This window comes from Arvicanthis niloticus, chromosome 1, assembly GCF_011762505.2.
Source record: "Arvicanthis niloticus isolate mArvNil1 chromosome 1, mArvNil1.pat.X, whole genome shotgun sequence".
In the NCBI taxonomy this organism is placed as follows: Eukaryota; Metazoa; Chordata; class Mammalia; order Rodentia; family Muridae; genus Arvicanthis; species Arvicanthis niloticus.
In genome coordinates this window covers 161,579,907-161,603,225 of record NC_047658.1, presented here as the reverse complement: position 1 = coordinate 161,603,225, position 23,319 = coordinate 161,579,907, and the positions used below count along the sequence as shown (strand labels likewise).

General features: G+C 48.5%; 1 long non-coding RNA gene across 1 annotated transcript; it reads left to right on the top strand.

The window, feature by feature from the left end:
- Window positions 1–3,483: 3,483 nt before the first annotated feature.
- On the top strand, window positions 3,484–22,188 carry LOC143439035 (uncharacterized). The gene is made up of 4 exons (XR_013107482.1): window positions 3,484–3,752; window positions 10,950–11,055; window positions 13,503–13,608; window positions 21,423–22,188. It is a non-coding gene; the product is annotated as an uncharacterized LOC143439035 (long non-coding RNA).
- Window positions 22,189–23,319: the final 1,131 nt, after the last annotated feature.

Genomic DNA, 23,319 nt, shown 5'->3' with positions numbered 1-23,319 from the left:
CTCCTAAGACAGGAAGGATTTATTGTGACCCACAGCTGGAGAGGGCTACAGCTCATCAAGGCGAGAAGCCTGGCCATGACATGGGCAGTGGGAGCTGGCAGCAAAGCTTGCTTACATCTTGGTAGCCAACCAGGAAGCAGAAAGACCAGGGCAGAATCAGAGCCGGCGATAACACTGGCCCCTCTCCCTCACCCTACAACTGATGGCTAAGATTCCACAAGATGCCCAAAAGATTCCACAACTAACCAAAACAGCATTAGTAGCTGAAGACATGTGCTAGGGGTGGACATTCCACATTGAAGCTGCACCACTAAGCTCCACAGATGCTTCTCTCAGATGCTTCTCTTCCTTTACCTTTCCAAAAAAAGAGTTGGAGACGTATGTAAAAGATAAGCCATTGCCAAGAGCATGGATTTCCACACTATCCCTTCAACCTCTTATGATGGAACATATAGACTATAGATAGAGATGGAGATGGGGGTGGGGTGGGGATGATAGAGACAGAGATGGAGTTGGAGGTGGAGACCGGGATGAGGGTGGGGTGGGGATGAGGATGGGGATGGGGATAGGGACAGAGATAGGAAAACACAAAAGAGAATAAGGAAAGAGACCCCACGTGGGCCAGAGAATGAGGGCTGCTCAGACACTTGTTGATACTCCATCAAGGAGAGTTCTCTCTCACTGTAGGCTGCCCCTTTTTGTGGCTATTGCTGGATCTCTTGGCATGAAGGGTAATCTCCACTTTCAATGGCCCGGGACTGTTGGCTCTGCGCCGTCCATTGCACCAAGAACAAGCTGCAGAAAGACTTTGGGTTTGGACATCTCCAGGTGTTTACTTGGTTTTTTTCTTAGTTCTTGTTTTTTAATTGGTTTCAGATGTGAGTACCCAATAGAGGCCCTGAATAAATAAAACAGATCATAAAATATGGCCAAGCAAAATGGGCAGGAGTAATCCCAGGGTGCATGGAAATGTACTTCCAGAAAGGCTCATAAATAATGAGGTGGAAACAGTAGTCTATTTTCTCTTTAATGGAAAGCCAATTAGGAACTCTCGCTGGACTGGCGGGAAGGAGCCAGGTTCCTTTGTTCTGTAATGAGCAGGTGGGGGAAGGGAAAGACACTCAGTTTGCCAGAACAGGGCAGCGGAAAACACACTGGTCACTGGGCCCCCACCGAGAGCGATGGAATAGAACATGACTTCCGATTTCATGGCCAGGGCTTCGATTCCTCCCTAGTTGAGGCAGGCCTGTCTTCCAGGCCACGCTGGGCTGGAACAATGAGTGCACCAGCAGAACCCCTGTGGAAGTCCAGGGCAGGAAGATTCCCTGTGAACTCAGAGCATCTGCCTCCTGTCCTGGCCTTAGGAGGCCCCGAGGGAGCCCCCAGATGGTGTGACTTCTCATTTGATATCACTGAGCAAAAGCCAGTCTGTCAGGATCCGATGAGCCTTCTCCTGCCCATGGCTTCCTGTTTGTTCTCCCTGTCTGTTGGTGTCTCCTCACCCCAGACACTGTTCCCCAACCAGGCCAGAGCCCTCATGGCTTCTCCCTTGCAGAACACTGTAGACCAAGGCAGAGCAGCCTAGGGTCCTCCCACATTACAAAGGAAGGGTTTCTTTGCAGAGTCCTTTAGCTGCTGGGGACAGCCTCAGAGACCAGTTCTCTTAAATCTCAGTGACCTCCTGTAGCTAGAGCCTACCTGGTGACAGTAGGTAAAGGTTGTGGTAGCTCCACACAAACCTGCAGGGAGCACAGAGGCCTGGGTGAGGTGTTTGACTCCAGCTCTTGAGAGCTGTGTGGCCATGCTCAATGCTTCTTTTCTTCCTTTTCTTTTTCCTCCTATCTCCTCCGGCCCCAATCTCTATCTCTGTTTCTTACTCTCTGTGTCTGTCTCTCTGTCTCTGACTCCCTGTGTCTGTCTGTCTGTCTGTCTCTATGTCTCTATGTCTCTGTCTCTCTGTCAGAAGGCAACCTGTGCTTGTTTCTCTTCTCCCAACACGTGAGTTCACTGAACCCAGGTCACGAGGCTCTTCATGTGCTAATACTACCTCTTCAGCCTTCCAAGTTTAACTGCTCTCAAATTGCAAGTACCTAGGGTGAATGGACTTAGTTCCTACTTGACAGGTATCAAGAATTATCGACAGTACTTCCAGTACTTAATGTGACAGGAAGACACCAGACCTTTGGATGAGACCCTGTGGGCTCCCATGAAGTCCACCATGGATTTGAACTTGTCACTGCTTAGTTTCTGTCAGGATGTCAGCCTGGAGCACGGTGGTAGCAGTGCTAGTTGGAGTCGTGGATCAGGGTGATTCTGATGTGATGCTACCGGAAGACTAGTCATCAGGTTCAGCCTCTTCAGCTCTAGGCTGGTGTTGCTCAGGGTAAAGAAGAAGGCCTGGAGTGGGGACATCTGCTCTGGCACGAAGCTGAGGGTCGTCAGTGATTGCCAGGAGAAACACAGACACAAGGGGGAAAGAAAAGTTTTGCATATATCCTCAATCAGACTTGGTTGTGTTTTTAACAGGGAGAGGAACCTGCAGAGCATGGCAGCTCTGCCATAGGAACCCAAAGAGGCCGTGAAAAGGTTTACGCTGCAGAACCGCCCACATCCAGTCATTCCGAGAAGTTTTGGGTGAGTTTCTAATGTTGGGAGAGCAGATTCTCACTGCTGTGGGCCAAGCACTGTCACGATTCTGTGGAATCCCAAAGAATTCTTTGCAAAGCAGAACCGGCCAGAGGAAGGTGAGGTCTCGGGATGTTTGCCACCTGTGGGACATGGTCACCTTCTGTCACTTTTTCAGGTCTCTTACTCATCAGGACAAGGGGAAAGGAGTGAGCTAAGCCCATCACCACTCCGTCCATGTGTTTTTCCCAGTTTCTCCATGATTCAGGTGCAGAACCCAGGGCTCAAAAAGGTCATTGTAGCAGTGGCTGTCGTGGGGCCCTGCATTCTGTGCTGTTGGAACAGAAACCTACGGTTAAAGACCCAAGACAACCAAGCAAGCCCCATGCAAGAACACAGCTGAGCTCGATGGGGCTCAGAGTTAGCAGGAGAGCATGGGGATCTGCCGGCCCTGTGAATGACTTTACCCTGTCACTCTCCAGGATAGGGATGCATCTAAGTTAATAGAATACCTGCCTAGCAGGCCCCAAGTCCTAGAGTTTGACCCCTAGCACTGTATAAAATCAGAAGGTTGATAAATTCAACGTCCTTCTTGGCTACACAGTGAGTTCAAGTCAGGTGGGCTACATGAGACTTTTTTTTTTTTTTCTAAATTACCCTCTTCGAAAGAGAAAGTTCCCGGCTTGACCTGGTTTGCCTGGCCAGACCTTGCCTATGATAAGCAAGGTGCTTTGTGGGAGGAGTCATTCCAAGAAGAATTCTGTGCAGGCAGGCCTGTAAGCAGAGTAGATGTCCACTGGCTAAATCAATTGAAAAGCTAAAGGGCACAACTGGAGTCAAACAAATGAGCTAGCAGCCTGTATGGTGGCTAGCAATGTCACATACCACCCTCCACCTCCAGGGCCTTGACTTCTCTGTCCAGACCTGTGGCTTCCTCTTTGTTACCCGATGAGGCTGGCATCGCCTGGGAAGGGTTAGTGCCTTGTCCGAGAGGAGATCTCTCTGACCAGGGTAGAGAAGGGGAAATGAAAGCAACTCAGGGGCAAAACAGAGCAAGCCCGAGCCATGGAGAAGTGCGGCAGTTCTGCGGCTTTCTCAACGTGGGAAAATGACAGCTCACTAAGAAGGTTTGTGGGGGAAGAGGTCAAAGACCAAATATAAAGAATTAAAGATGGAGGAACTGTCAGACATCTTTAAAAGCAGCCAACTGGGGTAAAGTTCAGTGGGAGACAGCTCATACAATACACAAGTTTCTGGAGCCAACCCCCAGTGCTGAAGTTTATTTATTTGTTTATTTTAGTATTTCTTTTTTTATTTCGTGAGAAAGAATCTTATTGTATACCCCTGATTGGCATGGAGCTCACTCTGTAGACCAGGCGAGCCTCAGACTCAAACTCACAGAGATCTTCCTGCTGCTGGCTCCTGAGTGCTGGGATTAAAGATTGTGTGTGTGTGTGTGTGTGTGTGTGTGTGTGTGTGTGTGTGTGTGTGAGAGAGAGAGAGAGAGAGAGAGAGAGAGAGAGAGAGAGAGAGAGAGAGACTTTGTGATTCAAATGTATCTGAGATAGTAAAACATTTAATCAATGAATGACTAAGCTGGGAGTTGTAAATGTAAAGCCATGTGGAAAGGGATAATATACATGCAGGGACGCATGTTTGGGAAGTTTGGTTTTAATTTAGAGCCCCTGGTAGCTGAGACAGAAGAGAAAGGCGAACCGTGATGAGTAATATGTATTTCATTGTCTCGTAAGAGAAAGCAACTCTGTAATTCAGAAAACACAGACCTCTTCCAACTAAACAATTGGGAGTCATTTGGGCATCAGACAGTCCATGGAAAGATTCTACACTACAGTTTCACTGTGCATCAGGAGAGCAGTGTGAGTTCTATGGTGGCCGTCATGTGGACACGGGAGGGTGAAGAGGTTCTGCTCAAGTGCCCGCCTCGGGCTTGGAAAGGTTGTCAGGGCCCCTCTCTCCTTTTTGTTGTGATGTCTCTGTGAACACCGTGTGCCCATTAGTTCTGAAACCCTCCCTGTTTCTCACTTCTCAGCCTCCTTCTGGAATGGCTTGCAGAAGAGTTAGGTCATCACGTGGCACTCAGAAAACGGGGGTGACAGAGAAAGGGGTGAAGGACATGGCTTCTTGCTCATGCTACCTCAGCCGGTGACGTTGACAACAGTCTTTCCTCAGTGGCTTCTGCTTTTTTGGATAGGCCCTGGAAGGTGCAGGTTAGCCAGGGTTCCTGTGTCCCCCTGGTGACTCTGTCATTTTCTTCTGTCCCTCTATCCTGGGATCCTGTCATTAGGTGGTCCCTGTTTTTTTTTTTTTTTTTTTTTTTTTTTTGTGTTGTTTGTTTGGTGTTGGTTTTTAATAGCTCATTGATTACCTGAAAAAACAACTCCTGCATCCCACCCCCTCAGTTTTCAGTCCCTGGGTATCTTGTCTCTGGGGTACATGCTACCTGATGCACTTGTAATTGCTGTGCACTCTTGACCCTCACAACCCCAGGAGTGGCCCTCCCAACTCTCAGTCAGAACATGCATTCTGAGTACTGAATGTAGCCCTGCAGCATAGGACCCAAATCAAAGAGCAAACTAGGCAGGGCTTTCCTGGTCCAGACAAAGCCACATTCAAAGGTTTGCCATTTGTCACTTGTGTGATGGATAATGAAGATGTTGCCTTGTTGGAGAGAGTCTGTTTTTATCCGTGATGTGCAATGTTAGTACTTATTATGGCTAGCATCGTGAGGAAGTGAGGGGTGTGTGCGAGTGTGTGCACACACCTAGGCCTTCAAGGAACCCCCTGGCACAGCTCTGCTGAAATGCCTGGGATTTTTTGATTGAGCCACAGCCTCTCCTGAGGGTGTTTCATTAGAATCCCTGAATAAACAATGGGTGATTTTTACCTGCTTGTAGTTTCTGTTAGCAAACTCATCTGTTGAAAGGGGAGGGTAAGGGATGCTTGCCCAGCGCCTGGGAAGAGCAGCCTGTGCTCAGGGGCCTAGAAGGATTAGTTCAACTCACAAGATCCCCAGGGTGCATGGGATTTATTTGTTTGTTTTGGTATTTCTTTGGAAAATTTCAAGAACAGACTTGGGTTTTGAAGGACAGAAAATCAGAGCTGGCTCCATGGCTGAGCTGTGTGCATAGCAGTGTTCTGGGAGGGTACCTCGTCATGTTAACATTTTTAACTATGGGGGCCAGAAACATGGCCCAGCAAGTAAAAGCTCAGGTTGCAGTGTCAACCTGATGACCTAAATTCAAGCCCTAGATCCTGAAGTGGAAGGATACAACCAGTCCTGAAACTTGTCCTCTGACCTTAGGTCACATGGCACACACACACACACACACACACACACACACACACACACACACACTACTTCCAGCCCTTCCAGAGAATCAGATTTCAGTTCCCAGAATCCATATCATGTGTCACAAAATTATTCATAACGCTAAGTCTGGGGATCCCAGACTTCTGCCCTCCTCAGGCACCTACATTCACATACCCACCCACAAACACACATGCACGCACATAGTTAAAAAGCAATAAAAACAAACCCTTTAAAACCCCCACAAAGTAATACATGGACACAATTAGGCACCAAATGGAACTGTGGAGCCACTGGGCACAGGGCCCTGGAAGAATGGCGTATTCATCAGTGTCACAGAAACTCTGCCTCTGGGCTGGGAAGAAGGCTTACACCATAGTGTGCTCACTGTGCAAGCACGAGAACCTGAGTTCTCAGAGCCCATGCACGAGGAGCCAAGCAGCAGTGTATGCTTGCAATCCCAGTGCTAGCAGGATGGGACAGCCTAGCCCACTTAGTGATCTCCAAATCAGTGAGAGACTCCCTCTCAGAAAACAAAACAAAGCAAAACAAAATGAACGCTATCCTGAAGATTGACACCTAAAGTTAACCTCTGCATGCACACACACACACACACACACACACACACACACACAAATACATACACAGATATACACAGATATACACATACATATACACATACACACAAATACACACACATACACACATACATACACACACACACACACATACACATACAAATACATGTACACACACAATCTGCTTCTAGGGTGGGTAGCAGGTGTCTCTAGGGCACATCTATATACTCTTCTAGGGTTACTAGACCCCCATGTTCATGCCCCTTGGTCCCAGATCTTTGCCTTCACCAACATAATTCCTCTTTGCTCTGTATTAGGAATTTAACTTCAGGCTTTTTCTTTTCTAAAGGGTCCTATGACTCACATAGTTTGAAAACCAGTAGTTAGACAAACCACACCACACCACACTACACCACACCACACCACACCACACCACACCACACCACACCACACCACGCTCTTTGTTGTAGGGATTCGTCTTATTTCTGAGGGCCCCAGGTGAACTGCTGACCTGGGGTGTCTCCAAAGCTAGGTAATAATAGGCCATGCTCTAATCTGAAGAGACTCCACTGTATTTGCAGAGAGCTTTGAAATGTTCTGGGAAAAAAGCTGATCAGATGTGCAAGGTATTATATTCAGGGAGAGGAAACCCTCCCAACTCTTTATAAAATGGATTAAGCCAGTTTCTAAGGGCTACAGCCTGTGGGATCTTAATCCCATTCTTATTCCTGACTGGCCACCTTCCTCTTTGTTTCCCAAACCTTCCTGGCCAGGGCTGAGATGCCTTTTTGGGCAGCCTTCTCCCTGCCAGCACCTGGGGAGAGCTAAGGAGCACTCCTGCCCTTGCCCCTACCTCACGCACAGTACATTTCCTTCTCACAGGCTCAGATCTGACAGAGGATGGTGTGAACACTGTGGTAGTTCTGGCATTGTGCACTCAGTGACTCTGACCTGCCATGTGCGAACTTTGTGGATCACAACCTCCGAAGAGTGGTCAAAGAGAGTTCATAGACATCCACATTCCTGCCAGTCTCTCTAAGCTAAAGTTCATTTAAAGAGACAGAAACACATGTGGCTTTCTATAAAAGGGTCATGCCTTGTCTGTTCAGGCAGCCCCACCCATAGACAACAGGCAGACAGAGAGGAATTCCTTATTCTCAGAAGATAGGTTCTAAGGAAGGACCAGCCCAGATGCAGGGGTGATCAACAAGCTGTACTGATCAATGCTCTGCAGGGTAAAGGGTGGCCATGCTCATCAACTCCAGTCAATTCTCAGGACTGCCCCTACCTCAGGACTCAGGCACATTATGTGTGAAAACAATCTAGAAACCTCTGCAGTAGGCCCAAGCCCTGAGCAAGTGCCATCACTACACTACTATCATCAGTGCACTATCAGTTGTCACTGCTCTGTCATCATGCACTGTCATCACAACAAGATCATCACTGCACTATCATCACTGCACTGTCATCACTGCACTATCATCACTGCTCTATCAACACTGCACTATCATCTATCAACACTGCACTGTCATCACTGCACTGTCATCACTGCACTATCATCACTGCACTGTCATCACTGCACTATCATCACTGTTCTATCATCACTGCACTATCATCTATCATCACTGCACTGTCATCACTGCTCTATCACTGCACTATCATCACTGCTCTATCATCACTGCACTATCATCTATCATCACTGCACTGTCATCACTGCTCTATCACTGCACTATCATCACTGCACTGTCATCACTGCACTATCATCACTGCTCTATCATCACTGCACTGTCATCACAGCAAGATCATCATTGCACTATCATCACTGCACTATCATCACTGCACTGTCATCACTGCAAGATCATCACTGCACTGTCATCACTGCACTATCATCTATCATCACTGCATTGTCATCACTGCACTATCATCACTGTACTATCATCACTGCACTATCATTACTGCAAGATCATTACTACACTATCATCACTGCAAGATCATCACAACACTATCATCTATCATCACTGCACTATCATCACTGCTCCATCATCACTGTTCTATCATCACTGCTCTATTATCACTGCACTATCATCAGTTCCTGATTAGGATCTGCTTATTCACTATGTGTGCATTCTTCTCTGTCTGTGCATTTCTATGTGTGTGCATTCTTGTGTGTGTGCATTCCTGTGTGTGTGCATTCCTGTGTGTGGGCATTCCTGTGTGTGGGCATTGCTGTGTGTGTGCATTCCTGTGGTGTGTGGGCATTCCTGTGTGTGCTCATTCTTCTCTGTGTGTGCATTTCTGTGTGTGTGTTAGTGTGTCTGCAGACTTATTCAACCTTATATTACCTTTGGGACAAGCCCATGATGCTAACCAACACTTGGGATTTTGAAGATTGCCTAGTCCCAGGGTCAAGTGGAGACCAGAGATGATTCTGAGCCCACCTCCATGCCTAGTCCATCACCATAGTGTGTGCTTCTGTCTTTGAACACAGGGAAACAGACCATGGCTTTCAGCCAATAACGATGATCCGCAGCCTTGAAGGAGCTGGTGACATGCTTGTTTACCCTTCAAAACTCATTTCTCTGCTTCCTTCTCCTGGGAGCCTTTCTGAAGAACCCAGAAACTGGCATTTGTTTTCTCTCAAGGGTGGTCTCTGGGCTGGGTATGCATTTTCATTTCTGAACTTATCACAGGGTACCATAGCCTTCTTTTTCCTCTCTGATTTTTCTTCCTGACTGTGGTCATGAAGCCTTTACAAAATTTTATGGAACTGAATGAGTTTTTTAGTGGGTGAAGTAGTAGCTTGTGTGACATTAGCCACAGAAAATGTGTGATGTTCTTGAACTACAATGACCTCCAGCCTCTGGCACCAAAGATGACTGGATCTGGTTTTCATTTATTTCTCATGAGACCCTCACACATTGAAGGTCTTCCTCAAGCTCTCCCTTCTCTTCAGGGTCTGACCAAGGTCATTTGTGCAAATTCTTGCCTCCACATTTGTTTCTCCAGAATCCATGCCCTTTCCTGCCTTTCCTTCTCACTGACTTACCTGGGACCCTTGAGAGACACATGAGATGGTGATGTTCCAAAGGATGTGGTCTGGGTCTGTTTCCTGGCAGTGCCTTGGTTTCTGAATAAATTTGCCTAACTCACTGACAGCTATCAGCTCTGCATGGAAAATGCAAGTGGAATTCTTGGAGGGGCCACACAATATCTGTCCCTTGTCCCTGAAGACAGTGAGTCCTGGTACACACACACACACACACACACACACACACACACACAGAGAGAGAGAGAGAGAGAGAGAGAGAGAGAGAGAGAGAGTCTTACCTGCAGAGTATGTGATATTTCAAAAGAACTTCCTGTGTCCCTCTATAGTCACCAAATGGCTGGCAAAATGTGTAACTTCCTCCACAAGCCCCACCTGAGATGAGAGAGTCTGATTGTTGTCACCACAGAGCAGTCTCTCTGTGTAGGCCATCTGGCCAAATGGAAGCATCTACTCTTCCTGTTCATCCTTGCTTCACTCACACCTTGACATTGAGTGATTAACTTGTTGGGTCAGACAGGCAAATTTTGTCATCACTGGGACCAAACAACCAATCTAAACAATTTGAGGGGAGGAAAGTTTACCCTGGCTCATGGTTAGTTCTGGTGCTTCTGGGCCTGTGGTAAGGCAGAGTGTCATGACAGGAGAGGTATGGTGGATCTAGAAGCAGAGAGAGAGAGAGAGAGAGAGAGAGAGAGAGAGAGAGAGAGAGAGAGAGAGAGAGAGAGAGAGGAAGGGAGAGAGAGAGAGAGAGAGAGAGAGAGAGAGAGAGAGAGAGAGAGGAAGGGAGAGAGAGAGAGAGAGGTATTCTGTCAGGAACTCATTTCATCCAGCTATCCAGCTCTGCCCCCTTGCCCTAACCGTTTCACTACCTCTCAAAATAGTGCTGCCAGCTGTGGATAAAGCATTTGTTTCATGAGCATGTGGGGAGCATTTCACAGTTGGACCCTAACAGACATGAAGCTTGCTTGGCCTGCATGTTTGTTTTTGGATGAAGAGTTCAGTTGTCATGGCAGCCATGCCTTCAGCATCTCCTGTGACTGATGGCTAGAGGTGGAGTTCTCTATCTGCCCTTGGCCCTGTCATACATGTTCAGTCCTTAATGCCCCAGCTGCAAGGGTTCTTGGTGAAAGGAGGAGACTAAAGATCAATGGGAATTCGAGTGTGGGACTGATTAATTAATTACACCTGGCTATGCGAAGAACTGGTTGGGTAGGTACTCTCAGCTCTGCACCATAGGTAACTGGTGGACAGAGGATGGGAGGGCTGGGCCAAGGAACCAAGCCTGAAGGGAGAAAAAAAGAAGCCATCTATGTCAGGTGGAAGTTGGGTACAGAATGTTTCAACCATTCAATTATCTCCCATTGAATAGAAGAAGAAGAGGAAGAGGAAGAGGAGGAACAGGAGGAACAGGAGGAGGGGGAAGAGGAGCAGCAGCAACAGCAGCAGCACAGCTCCAGGTTCTTCCACTCTCTCTTGTATCCTTGTGTCTGCTCAAACATTAAGGTGATGGCTTGATTGCAATGCGTGGTGCCTCAGCTGTAAGATGTATTTCTCCAGTATTGAGACACAGCATCCATATGAGTGTCCACAGAAGCCTGTGCTTCTGAGAGATTATGCCAGTTACCTAGGAGTGTTACACCAAGCGTGTGTCCCTAGCCTGGTCAACGGCGTGTGTTGTGATGGTTTTAAAAAGAATCAGCACAGAATAGGAGATCACACTCTCAGATCTCCAGATGGGGCTGGGACTTGATTGTTGTAGTCATCATCACTCACCCTGGCATCTCCCCTTTCTCTCTCTCTCTCTCTCTCTCTCTCTCTCTCTCTCTCTCTCTCTCTTCTCCTTCCTTCACTTTCTCCTCCTCCTCCTCCTCCTCCTCCTCCTCCTCCTCCTCCTCCTCCTTCTCCTCCTCCTCCTCCTTTGTTTTATTGAGATAGTGTCTCTCCATGCTGCCCTAGCTCTCCTGGTACTCACTATGTAGATTAGACTGGCCTTGAACTCGCAGAGATCCTCTTGCTGCTGCTTCCTGAGTGTGTTGTCTATAGAATGCAGCCTGGGGCAAGGAAAGTGATCCTGTCAACACAGGCTTTTGTCCTCACAAGTGTGTGTGTGTATGTGTGTGTGTGTGTGTGTGTGTGTGTGAGAGAGAGAGAGAGAGAGAGAGAGAGAGAGAGAGAGAGGAGAGAGAGACAGATAGACAGAGAAAGAGAGACACAGAGGGAGAGAGACAGAAACAGACAGACAGACAGACAGACAGACACACACACACACACACACACACACACACAGAGGGGGTTGGATTTGACTTCCATTCTTGCTTGCTCTTCTGGCTCTGACTTAGGAGAGGAAGAGTGAGATGGGCAGACAGTCCTGGAGGATGTACCTGCGAGAGCCCAGTGCTGAGTGCAGAAGGCCACAAGGCAGTGGGAGGATGTCAGCACTCCCCTGCCTCAGAGCAAGCCTAGGCTGCTTCAGTCACAGGGAAGGAGTTGACCAGCCAGGCTGCTCAACTGTGGGGTGAAGCAGGAGAGAAGTGAGTCTGTAGGAAATAAGGTTGGTCTTCATGCCTCTTGGCTGTCCTGGGAGTGGCAGGAGACCCCACTGAAGTGGGAGCTGCACCTACGTGTACAGGAATGACCAGAACAAGAGACTCAATGCAGCTTAAACTTACTGTCTTTCAGTTCTGCTCTTCAGAGATCTAGATCAAGGCATTGGAAAACAGCGCTTTCTCTCCCCTCTCCCCTCTCCCCTCTCCCCTCTCCCCTCTCCCCTCTCCCCTCTCCCCTCTCCCCTCTCCCCTCTCCCCTCTCCCCTCTCCCCTCTCCCCTCTCCCCTCTCCCCTCTCCCCTCTCCCCTCTCCCCTCTCCCCTCTCCCCTCTTCCCTCTCCCCCGCCCCCTCCCCCACCCCACCCCCTCCCCCGCTCCCTCTTCCTCCCCCGCCCCTTCTCCCTCTCTTCCTCCTCCCCTCCCTCTCCCTCTTCCCTCTCCCTCTCCCTCTTTCTTTCCCTCGCCTCCCCTCCCCCTCCCCCTCCCCCCTCCCTCTCCCTTCCTCTTCCAGTTTCTTCAGGCTGACTGCCTTCTTTGCCTTCCAGCCTCTCCCTTTCATCATGGTCTCCTCCCAATGACCCAGACCCTCTCAAGAGGATCTATATGATTTGTACTCATCTTAACCAGACAGCTCAGGAGAATCTTCTCTTTCCCCACCAAGATTTTAATTTAATCTTAACTTCAAAGTTCCCCTTACTATCTGAAGCCACACAGTGGACCATTAACTTTGTCTACCAAATCAAGACGTAGGTGGCTGTCCCAGCCTTGAAATACCCAAGCAGGCTACCAGGGAAGATAACCACAAGGACTTAGAGAAACTAGAGAAGCCTTGGGTACGGTTCTCAGATCAGAAACAATACTAGGTGTGGACTCACGTCAAATGTCATTATCACCAGTATTCACGTAAATTCCTGTGTCCAGAAGCTGTTTATCTAATGGGCTTCTCTCTTCTTGGTTGACTGGGAGGAGAATAGGCCACCTGGGAGAGATCAGTATGGCCATGAGACCTTGCCGAGCAAGCATTTGTCTCTTGGGCTTTGGGGAAGGCTGAGCAAGACTTCAAAGCTTTGGTCACTTTGATAAACACTGCCTTGAACATGTCCTTTATACAGAAGACAAGGAATGAGTTTTAGGTTTTTTTTTTTTTTTCCAAATACAAAACTACAAAAGATAAGCAAAGTTACACCTTCCAGGTCATCCAGTGATAAAGGTCACTTGCTGAAACTCCCAGAACAAAGGATGCCAAAGGTCTCCAGTTTTCCAGATCTGTACTAGTCAATATAATGACCACTAGTCACTGTGGCTTTTTAAATTAATTAATTAATAAGACAGGATAGAATGTTGCCCAGGCTGTTCTCTAACTTACATATAATCAAGGATAACCTTAAACTTCCTGATCATGCTGGCTCCACCTCCCAACTGTGCTGCTACTCCTGGCTGTATAATGTTCCCGAGTCCAAACACAGGGTGTCCTGTATGCTAGGTAAGTACTTTGTTTATATTAAACATTTGTTTATATTAAACATTTGGTTTCTTAGTGGTACTAGGCAGGGTATAAATGCCACACCATGTCACCCAGTGCAAACTACACACCATCATGGGATATCTAGTGGACACCGCAGCTTGACAGCCTGTGGTCTGCTCTCTAGCTTGTGTACCCATGAGTTCTCACTCCTCAGACCGGGAGTTAGCCATCTCTGTAAGATGTCACTGGCCAGGGCCCACCCAGGAGAGGGGGCCTCCAACAAACTGTAGATGTTTGGTGACACAATTCATGTCTCAGGAAAGATCCCAGAGGAAATAGAAGGTACCTCTCTCATTGCAGGGTAAACTCCCTGCCTGTTCTCCAAAAAAAAAGGCCATCAGGTCTATGCAGCCCTCTGGGATCTGGTGCTGTCTGTCCTGGGTAGGATTGCCTCCATGTCCCACCTCCAATACAGTGCTCTGGAGACTAAAAGCTTCCACTCTAAACAGCATGTAAGAGAGGGCACTGTGCCTTCCCTTGTTGTATCACTGTGCCTCCCAGGGAGAGGGACACTGAAACCCAAGTTCACTTGGAAAGTGTCTTGCTCGAGCCAGGCACTGATGAAATCAGGCAGAAGCTCTCGATAAAGATCCATAATGAGAAGAAACAGAGTTTTCCAGCCACAGACTGCTCTCTCCAGCAGCCTTGCCAATCTGATCTAACCAATGGGGGAAGTACCCTGGGCTTCGTCCAGCCAGTCCCAGCTTGAATTAGGACCTTCTTGTGAAGAGCTTGGGACAAAGGACTCAGTCAGGGATGACCCATGCCTTTGGATCTTGACCATGCTGGTTTCCCTCCTTGGACCTGGCCAGATGGGTAGGTGGGTTTTTCAGCCCCTTCCTCTTCAGCCATGCCCCATGACTCTGGAGGACCCCATGGAGCATGGGAAGAGTGGAACACTCACTGGACCTGCCTCCCAGGGCACTCATCAAGTCTGCCCACTTCCCTCCTGCAAGGATGAAAGTGAACTTGTCACAGTCCTGAATGGACACATTTTAGGGCTGATTCAGAACCTTCTAGAGCAAATGTTAATGGGACCCAAGTGAAACTGAAGCAGGAAGAGGAACAGAAGGGAGCTGACTTCCTGAGATGAAACTTCAGAGTACATTTTGAGCAGAAAAACTTGCTTGGGTGGTTCCTCCTGCTTTAGAAAAGAACAGAATAAAAGTCACACGGTCACTGCAGAGTCATGAAAGATGGCGGCTTGAGGCGGCCTGTTCCTGTCTCAGACTGTGCTACACAGCTGTGGGCAACGCCTGTGCTTCTCAGTTACAAAGCAAGGGACAAAGGAATTTTGGGAAACGGGGAGGGTGAGATTCACTCATCAATGTTGTTCCCCCTTCTCCTTTGTTGACTTCATAGCATCTAGTGACAAGAACCTGGCTGCGATCTCTGGGTTCAAGTCCGATCACAGTGGTGTAGTTAGTTAGAATGGAGACCTTATAGTTCGTCGCTTTGGAAGACGGAGGATGGAGACAAAAGGAAGAAGAGAGGCGGTTTTACCTGAGTGGGCAGGAATCAAGTAGTATCAAACAGTGTTAAATCAGGAAGGGACTGTGTGTGGTCACTTTTTTTCTCTCTCTCTGTCTCTGTTTCTGTCTCTGTTTCTGTCTCTGTCTCTCTCTGTGTCTGTCTCTATGTCTGTCTCTGTCTCTCTGTTTCTCTCTGTGTCTGTCTCTGTCTCTCTGTTTCTCTCTCTGTCTCTGTGTCTGTCTCTGTCTCTCTGTCTCTCTCTCTGTATCTGTCTCTCTCTGTCTCTGTGTTTCTTTCTGTGTCTCTCTCTCTGTCTCTCTGTCTCTCTGTCTCTCTCTCCCTCAACCTTAATTAACCCAATTGCATCTCTAGCCCAAGGATCTTTCTTTTTGCACGTACTCTTGGTCTTTTAAATTTCTTTATTTATAGATGTTCTATGACTTGATGGCGTCACATAGCTAAGCCTGTCAGAAGTTGGCAATATCTTAGGACCACTAGTACGGAACACACATAACTACGCAAATACCCCATCTTCGCCAGCACAACCCACAGCAAGGGCATCTAACCTGCCACATGGCAGAGACATGATGCTCTCACGTGTACAGCTGAGGAGCTGCAGCCCACACCTTTCAGGCTGGACCCGACTGCTCAAACTGGCATTGGCACACCCTCATGATCATACACTGTGACAGTGAATTGTGTGGCTGACTGGGAGCTGTGGCTGCTGTCGCTGCTTAGTACTGTGTCCTGCTATGTGTGGGGTGTCCTACTGTGTGTGTGTGTGGGGGGGGTTGTTCTTTTGCAAATGCTTGGGTTCCAACAGTTTTCCTGTCCCAGTCTCCCAGAGTCCGTGCCAGATTTTTCTGCTATATAGTGCCGTCTTGAGAAAAGACCAAAACTCAAAATTCAAAGTGTACATGTTCGCAGCATTGTAAAGCTTAACGACCCTTGAGTCCTTTCTAAAGAAGCAGTATCCTTTACACCCCTCATTCCAGTTGTGTCTTAGGCAACAGCACACAGTCCTGGGCTTCTCCTAGCCAACCTTCCTCTGCCTGAGCTCCCTGGGGCTTCTGAGTACCCAGTCTTGAAAGCACAGATCTAACCCAGCTCCTAAGGCTCCAGTGAGGAAACCGAGACTGGAAAGGAAACAGGGTACCTCCTCCCTGTTCCTCACCAGCAACTCGAATCGTGGACTCCTTCTGAGGTCAAGGATTATGGGAGGGATTATACATGTGGACTGTTGCAGTGGACACACTTGTCTCAGGGGCAAAGAGAACAGATGCAAATAACAGCCCCGTAGAAAACCATCGGATCACCAACTTAGACAGCCAGAGCAAATCGGTTGCATACCTTAATTCCCCACTTGCATTCCTTACCCACAACAGGCATTGCTAATCAATCTGAGCACCAATCCTGGCACATTTTCCCGCTGAGCCTAGATGCCGCCTCAAAACTAGCATCCGTGCAATGCTCCGAGGAGCCATTATTAGTTCACTGAGAGCTGGTTCTCAAAATGAAATCTTTCTCCTTCCCGGTTTGGGGCTGTTCTGATTACGGCTCCTTGGCACCAGGGCTGTGTCTGTCTACAGTCTGTACCTTAGGAGAGAAGTCCCTGTGCAGCTTCAAGCAGGAGTCCATGTGCCAGAGGCACTGCCAAGGGAACTTGGAGGTGGATGAGGAGAAGGCTGCTATGATAGTGTGGACAGAGCTTGATCTCTTGAGAATGCTGTGGTATTTCAGCCTGTGAGGAAGACGGCTTCATAACAGCTGCAACTGCTGGGTCAGTATTCGGTCAGGATCCAGTCACTCACCTCTAGAGGTTGCTAGCTGGAAGTCTGGCCCTCATTCCTTCCAGCAGTTACCCACTGCTCTCCTACCTGGGCACCTAGAATATCTTCCTTTGCATGGCCCTCTTCACAGCTGTATACCAGTGGTACTTGGAGAGCAAGAAACAGCCTAGGCAGCGTTCTAGGCTGTGGAAGGTGGATTGCCACTGTCTTTGCTCTCCCCGTCTCCATGTTACTTCAAGTGATCCATCTCCACAGAGTGCAGACACCAGAGCATCACAGAATTTGGAGCCAGGGAAGCCTTTGTAAAAATGTGTTGGTTCTTTCCATTTTATTGACACAAGTAACTGAAGCCCAGAGAGGTATCTGAGGCCAGTCTGCTCCAGAACTGAGTTTAGAAGGCAGGCCTGTGACCTGGACTAGTTCCTTGGGACCCCAGGATCTCATGTGGAAGGATTCTGGAAGTGAGAGGACTGTTTTGCTGGTGGGGAGGAGTGTCAATCATCTGGAGCAGGGAGTGATGTGTGTAATCTCAGGCCTGCTTGAGCGCAGGAAGCCTGTCAACAGCATGAGAATATGAAGGCCACACGGACCCGGTCCTAACCCTGCTAGGGACACCCCATCACTTCTCCATGTGAAAACATTGTCCCTTGTCTTCAACATTTGTTTTTAGATCTAGTTGCTGAGAAAAACTGTCACAAAAATTAAAATGAATAGTATCACCATCTTAATTATAAGCATCCACCACATCCACTCAGAGTCCCAGTGACAAGCTACTGATGCAAAAGAGACTCACAGGAAGGATACAGGGGATCACAAGACTACCAGGGATGGAGAAGAAGCAAGTCTGGAAGTGTAGATGCTGTCCAGGCTGCCGATGTACTCAGGGCCTGACTCAAGCACATTGTCCCATTGCTGGATGCCGAGAGACTCTGTTTGGGAAGGTCACCTCCAGCTCGCCTTCCCCAGGGGCTGGTCTCCTACCAGCCAGGTGACTTTTATGGTCCTTGTGCTCAGCTGGCCATGGGGGAGGGATGTCCAATTTTCTTGAAGAGGTGAGGAGAAGGTAAGGGGTTCTCTTAGTAGGAAGAGAAGGTCACAATCCTACTAAGTACAGGTTAGCTGCTATATTTATCCTGAGCTGGCAGGAACAGAGAGTCCCCACCCTCTGTGCTCAACAGAGATTCAAAGATAGGAGAAAGCTTGACTATGGAGCATCAGGTGTCCCCTGACCAGAGGCCACTTGTCAGGGCATCCACCGGACAGCTAGCTTTCAGTAGCACCCACGGGATTGGGTATGTATGCACTGCTTGTCCTACATTGGAAGTATTGACAAACCCCAGGATAACTGTGAGTAACTAATGAAGGTGTGGGTCTGTGGAGCTCATTGTCATGGAGAGTTTGTCTGGCTTCCTGGACTGTCACTTGAGGTGGCTATCTGGCCTCCTGAGGGTCCCATTTCCTAGGCTGTTTATCTTAGATAAAAGGTCCTGTAGGTTGTGGGTCAGAGTCTGTTTTGAAGTGAGGCTCACAGGGAAGAGGCTTGTGAGGGGCTCAGTAGAAACTGCACACATCCAGGTGCCCCTCCCCTCCCACAGGGAGTGTGCACTGTAACCTCTGGCACACATATGACAGTGGCCCCGAGAGGTCCCAAAGCCTGGAGCCCACCCTGCTCTGTGTCTCCTGCCTGTGGCCTTACTGTGCCCTCTCTCTTTCATCCTGCTCTGGGTGTCCCTCCATGTTCATAGGTAAGTAACAACAGTGACCGGTTCCTGGGTCCCCAGCCTCCCTCCTTCCCTCGCTATTATGGGAGTGGCTGGGCTCCAGAGTGGCTCTCAAACACAATTTTTAGCACACTATATAAAAGCGAGTCATGGAAGAAGAGTCTGGATTTAGGGCCATTTCCAATGGCAATTCTTTTTTTTTCCCCAGTGTCATGAGTACATTGTTAATACGTTGGTTTTAGATAATTGCACACATTGTGTAATGCTTACCAACCACGTTTGCTCTGTACCCCAACACCAACCCTGGCAAACCCCACCTCCCCCTCCCCACAAATCTCTCTCACTGGTTCATGACTGTTCCTGTTGTTTTGTGACCCACTGAGATTAACCAGAGCTGTCTACATCTGGAGCCATGGGTCTCTCCATGTGTACTCCTTGGTGGGTGGTTTAGTCCCTGGGAGCTCTTTGGGGTGGGGGAGGGTCTGGTCTCTGCCAGAGCCTGACAAATACAGAAGCAGATGCTCACAGTCAACCACTAGACTGAGCACAGGGTCCCCAACGGAGGGATTAGAGAAAGGACTGAAGGAGCTGAGGGGGTTTGCAACTCCATAGGTTAGCAAATATCTTAGCATCTCTTGCGGCAAGACCTTACAGCTGTAATGAATCATAGGATCCCAGCTTTAATTTCCCTGAGAACAGGGCATGAGGGTTCTACTCAGACTTCTGGCCCTGACTCCCCATCCTCCACCAGCCACGGGTGATCCTTCCTTCCCTCCCAACCTCCAGCCTCAGACAGTTGCACTTTATCAGGATGCAATCCAAATGCAGCTGGTTGATCACCCCTTCAGTCTTAAAGAGCTTTAAGGTAGGAGAATGGTGAGTTCAAGGCCAACCTCTCCATCTGAGCCCCTGCTATTGAAAAGAGGAAGGAGTGGGAAGATAGCTCAGCCAGTAAAGCAAGAGGACCTGAGTGTAACCCCGAGGACTGACATAAGAAAACCAAGCACGGTGGTGCACATTTGTATTCCTGAGACAGCAGATCCCTGGGGCTTGATGGCAGGCAGCAAGCCTAGCTGAATCGTCGATTCCAGGTCGGTGAGAGATCTTGTCTCAAAAATCAAGGTAGAGGCTGGAGAGATGGTTCAGCCAGCAAGAGCACTTGTTGCTCCTGCAGAGAATCCAGGTTCAGAGTCTAGCGCCCACACAGTGCTTCTCAACTAACCAGAACTTCAGTGCCAAGGGATCTTCTAACCTCTGTGGGCACCAGGCACATGTGTGGTGCACGTGTGTGTGTGTGTGTGTGTGTGTGTGTGTGTGTGTGTGTTAGTGCACATGGCTTATGAGTTTGTTTTCCTTGGGTTCCGTTTTGGAGATTGGATTCCGGGCCCCAACGCTTGCCTCAGCGTTCCATTTTGCAGTAGAAACCTGATCCCAGGTCTCAGTTCCGAGATGAAGACACAGATGCTTACCTACAGCCTGATTCCAATCTTGAAGTTTGTGCTTATGTCACCAACTGAGATGGGACACACTGTCACAGCAGGGAGCAGCGACACAGGTGGGGGATGCTGCAGAAGTTCCCCGTTGTATCACAGCAGGGAGGGAAGGGCTGGAGGCGCGAAGCACGAGACCGATACTGGGACTCCAGAGATAGCCTTTCTATTCTTGGTTCTGCACTGAGCTTGCTGTGTGCCCTTGGGCAGATCAGTTCCTCTCTCTAACGCTCAGTTTCCTCATTTTCTACAACCAAATGCAGAATCTTCAAGGCTTTCCCTTTCAGTTCCAAAGAGCCCAGAGCTCTAGCTGGGGTGCGGGCTGTGTGTGAAGAAATAGGAGTCTTGGTTTCATTTCGTAACCTGGGCCCCTCAGTGCTTCCCAGCTGGGGCTGGGAACAGGACCAACATTCATTGACAAATGAAGGTGAGTTTCAGAGAGGCGGCTGGCAGCCTGGGCTGCCACAAAACTCTGACAGAAGAAGGACAGTGCTGGGGAAACCCCAGTTTCTGTAATGGAGGCTCTGATTGGTGCACAGCGGTTGTGCTTCCTTCTGACCCGGCCTCCAGCTGTCACCAGTTCCCATGTCACTAGCTGCTGGTTTTGATCAATGGCAATAACATAAACAACAAATAAGTCCATTCGCTGGCAAGTTCAGTCACTTGTGGCATTTAATTAGCATAATTGACCCAAACTGAAACTTTCCCTTCCACCTGAATTTAAAAATACATCCCCACTAACCCCTAGTACATCTGAGAAAATTTTCTTTTTTTTAAATGAGGCTTTAACTAAAGCTCAATATCAAAACGCTATATAATACTTTTATCTCATCGAAGACATTTGATGCTTATTAAAATATTACTGCTTTAAGGCTTATTTTGATTTTTTTTTTTTTTGCCCAAGAGTGTGTGCAGAGCCTCACTACTCAGATAATAACAAAGAAACCTTAAACATGAAAAAAACACATGAAAGGTAATATGTTCCCCATCAGTCCCAGTATCATTTCCCCGGGATTACTGCTTTCCAAATATAGCATTAGCTTAAAAATAAAAGGCCGTTTACAGTAATGGGACACTTGGTACTACTTTGGAGCATGTGGGCTCTCCAAGGGCCTTGTACAACGGCTTCATTAAGCGGGAACTGCGGGGGAGAAAGGCTAGGTTAAAAAAAAAAAGAATCCCAGCATGTCTCCTCAAAGGCCCCCCCAGATAGGCCACCTACCCTGACCCAAGGCCCGTGTCTAACAAGCTCTTAATTCCGCTTTCAGAACTGCTTTTTCACGCGTTGTTTCTTCCAGAGATGAAAACATTTTTGGAGCTGACAAGCCATCAGTTGGGTGCCACCCGGGAAGAGGAGCCATGGTCTGCAGCTATGCTTTCTGGCCTCACCGACAGCAGAACACGGGACTGCCATCCACACCCAATGGGTTGTCCTGGGTTTGGGAGGTCTCTTTTTATCCTGAGAGGCAGCAGGTTTAGGAGCAGTTACAAAAGCAGAGAGCCTACCAGCTTGTCTTAGTGGACATGGACCAGCGAGTGCTTGGCTCGTTGTGTATGTCTGAAGCCTATATACAGCTGGATGACCTACGTTATCGAGGGGCGGAGTAGTCATGTACACAGAAGGGCCCTCTCCCATGGGCTAGCCTGGGTCAAGCTTCCATCGGAAACTGCCAGCCAGCCGAGGGCCCCTGAAGAGAATCACATGTCTGTTTGCTGTTTTCTCATCTGGGGAGCCAGTCTCCTGGCATTCCCTAAATGCCCTGTTTTGAGAGATTCCACAGAGTGAGGGAGCAAGTGTGTAGCCTGAAGGGAGAGGTATGCTTCCCTGGTTTCCAATGCCCATCTAGATGCCAATCATACCTTAGCTGCATCACTCCTTTGTGCTTGCAGGCTGAGAGTACCACGTTCATGCTGCAGCAGCAGCTATGCTATGCAGTTGCAACAGTGAGCTGAACCAGAAGCCTGAAGGGGTTACTAACTGGCCCCTTAAAACTTACCTTGTCACTCAAAAAGTGATAGTGCCTTCCTTTCTTCCTTTTAAAAAAGATGTATTTTTAGTTATATGTCTGTGCATGTGTCTTTGTGTGGTCTGTAAGTATATGAGGGCCCTCATGAGATCGCTGACTCCTGGTGGATCCATGTGTGAGTGACTTGTGGGAAGGGTGCTGGAGCGAGCTGAGATGGGCTGAGAGTCACCTGCAGAGGCTCCCGAGGCTAAGTGAGCATATGGCTGGACCACATCACTTGTGAGATGCTCACAGTCCTGTGGTGTCAACTGAATCAAAGTCTCTCATAAGATAGAGGATGGACTTTGCCCTTGGTCACAATGCTTGATTTGGAATCTTTGCTTTTTATAGGGTTACTAGTTCCTTGGATGATGAAGATGGACATCCTGGAGACTACTCATGGCACAGATGTGGGCTAAGTCCTCTGCCCTAGAAGGCCTACAGTGCGGCCTCGGGCTGGATTCCTCCAGGGCTCACACAGTTTAAATGTTTCAGACTGGGATAATTGCAAAAGGAGTTTTCACCTGCAGAAGAGGAAAGAGAGGCAAGGAGGGAAAGCTATGCCCAAGGTCTAGAAACAAGCCAGTGGCCTTGAGTGTGGCCAGCCTCTGCCACCTGGGTCACTCTTTCCTAGCTCTGCCAGTTGTCTGCTGTGGAGATTAGGTTGCTGCTTTCTTTTCTTTTCTTTTCTTTTCTTTTCTTTTCTTTTCTTTTCTTTTTTTCCCCTTGTTTGTCAACTTGACACAAGCTAAGATGAAAGGCAATGGCTGTTGAGAACATGACTCCATCAGATTGGCGAGTTCATAGGGGCAGTTTCTTGATAATGATCTATCTATATGGGACGGCCCGAAACACTATGAGTGGCACCACTCTAGGCAGACGGCCCTGGGTTGTATAGAAAGCAGGCTCAGCTAGCCACGACAAGCTAGTGAGTGACGAAAGTGAGGTCCAGGGGATATGGGAGCCTGTGAATTGGAACCAGAGTGTCCATGGGGAGCAGAAACAGCTTCAGGGGAAACAGTGGGAGGAACCTGCAGGGGAGTGAGGAGGCGCCAGCAAACTGGCGATGTGGGCAACAGAACAGAGCGAGAAAGTAGGCAGCATCCACAGGTCCTTTCCTGAGGATGAGAGGTAGCGGGGATTCAGCATGGAAGCAGGTTCTGAGGAGGTAAGAGAGCCAGGTTCAGTG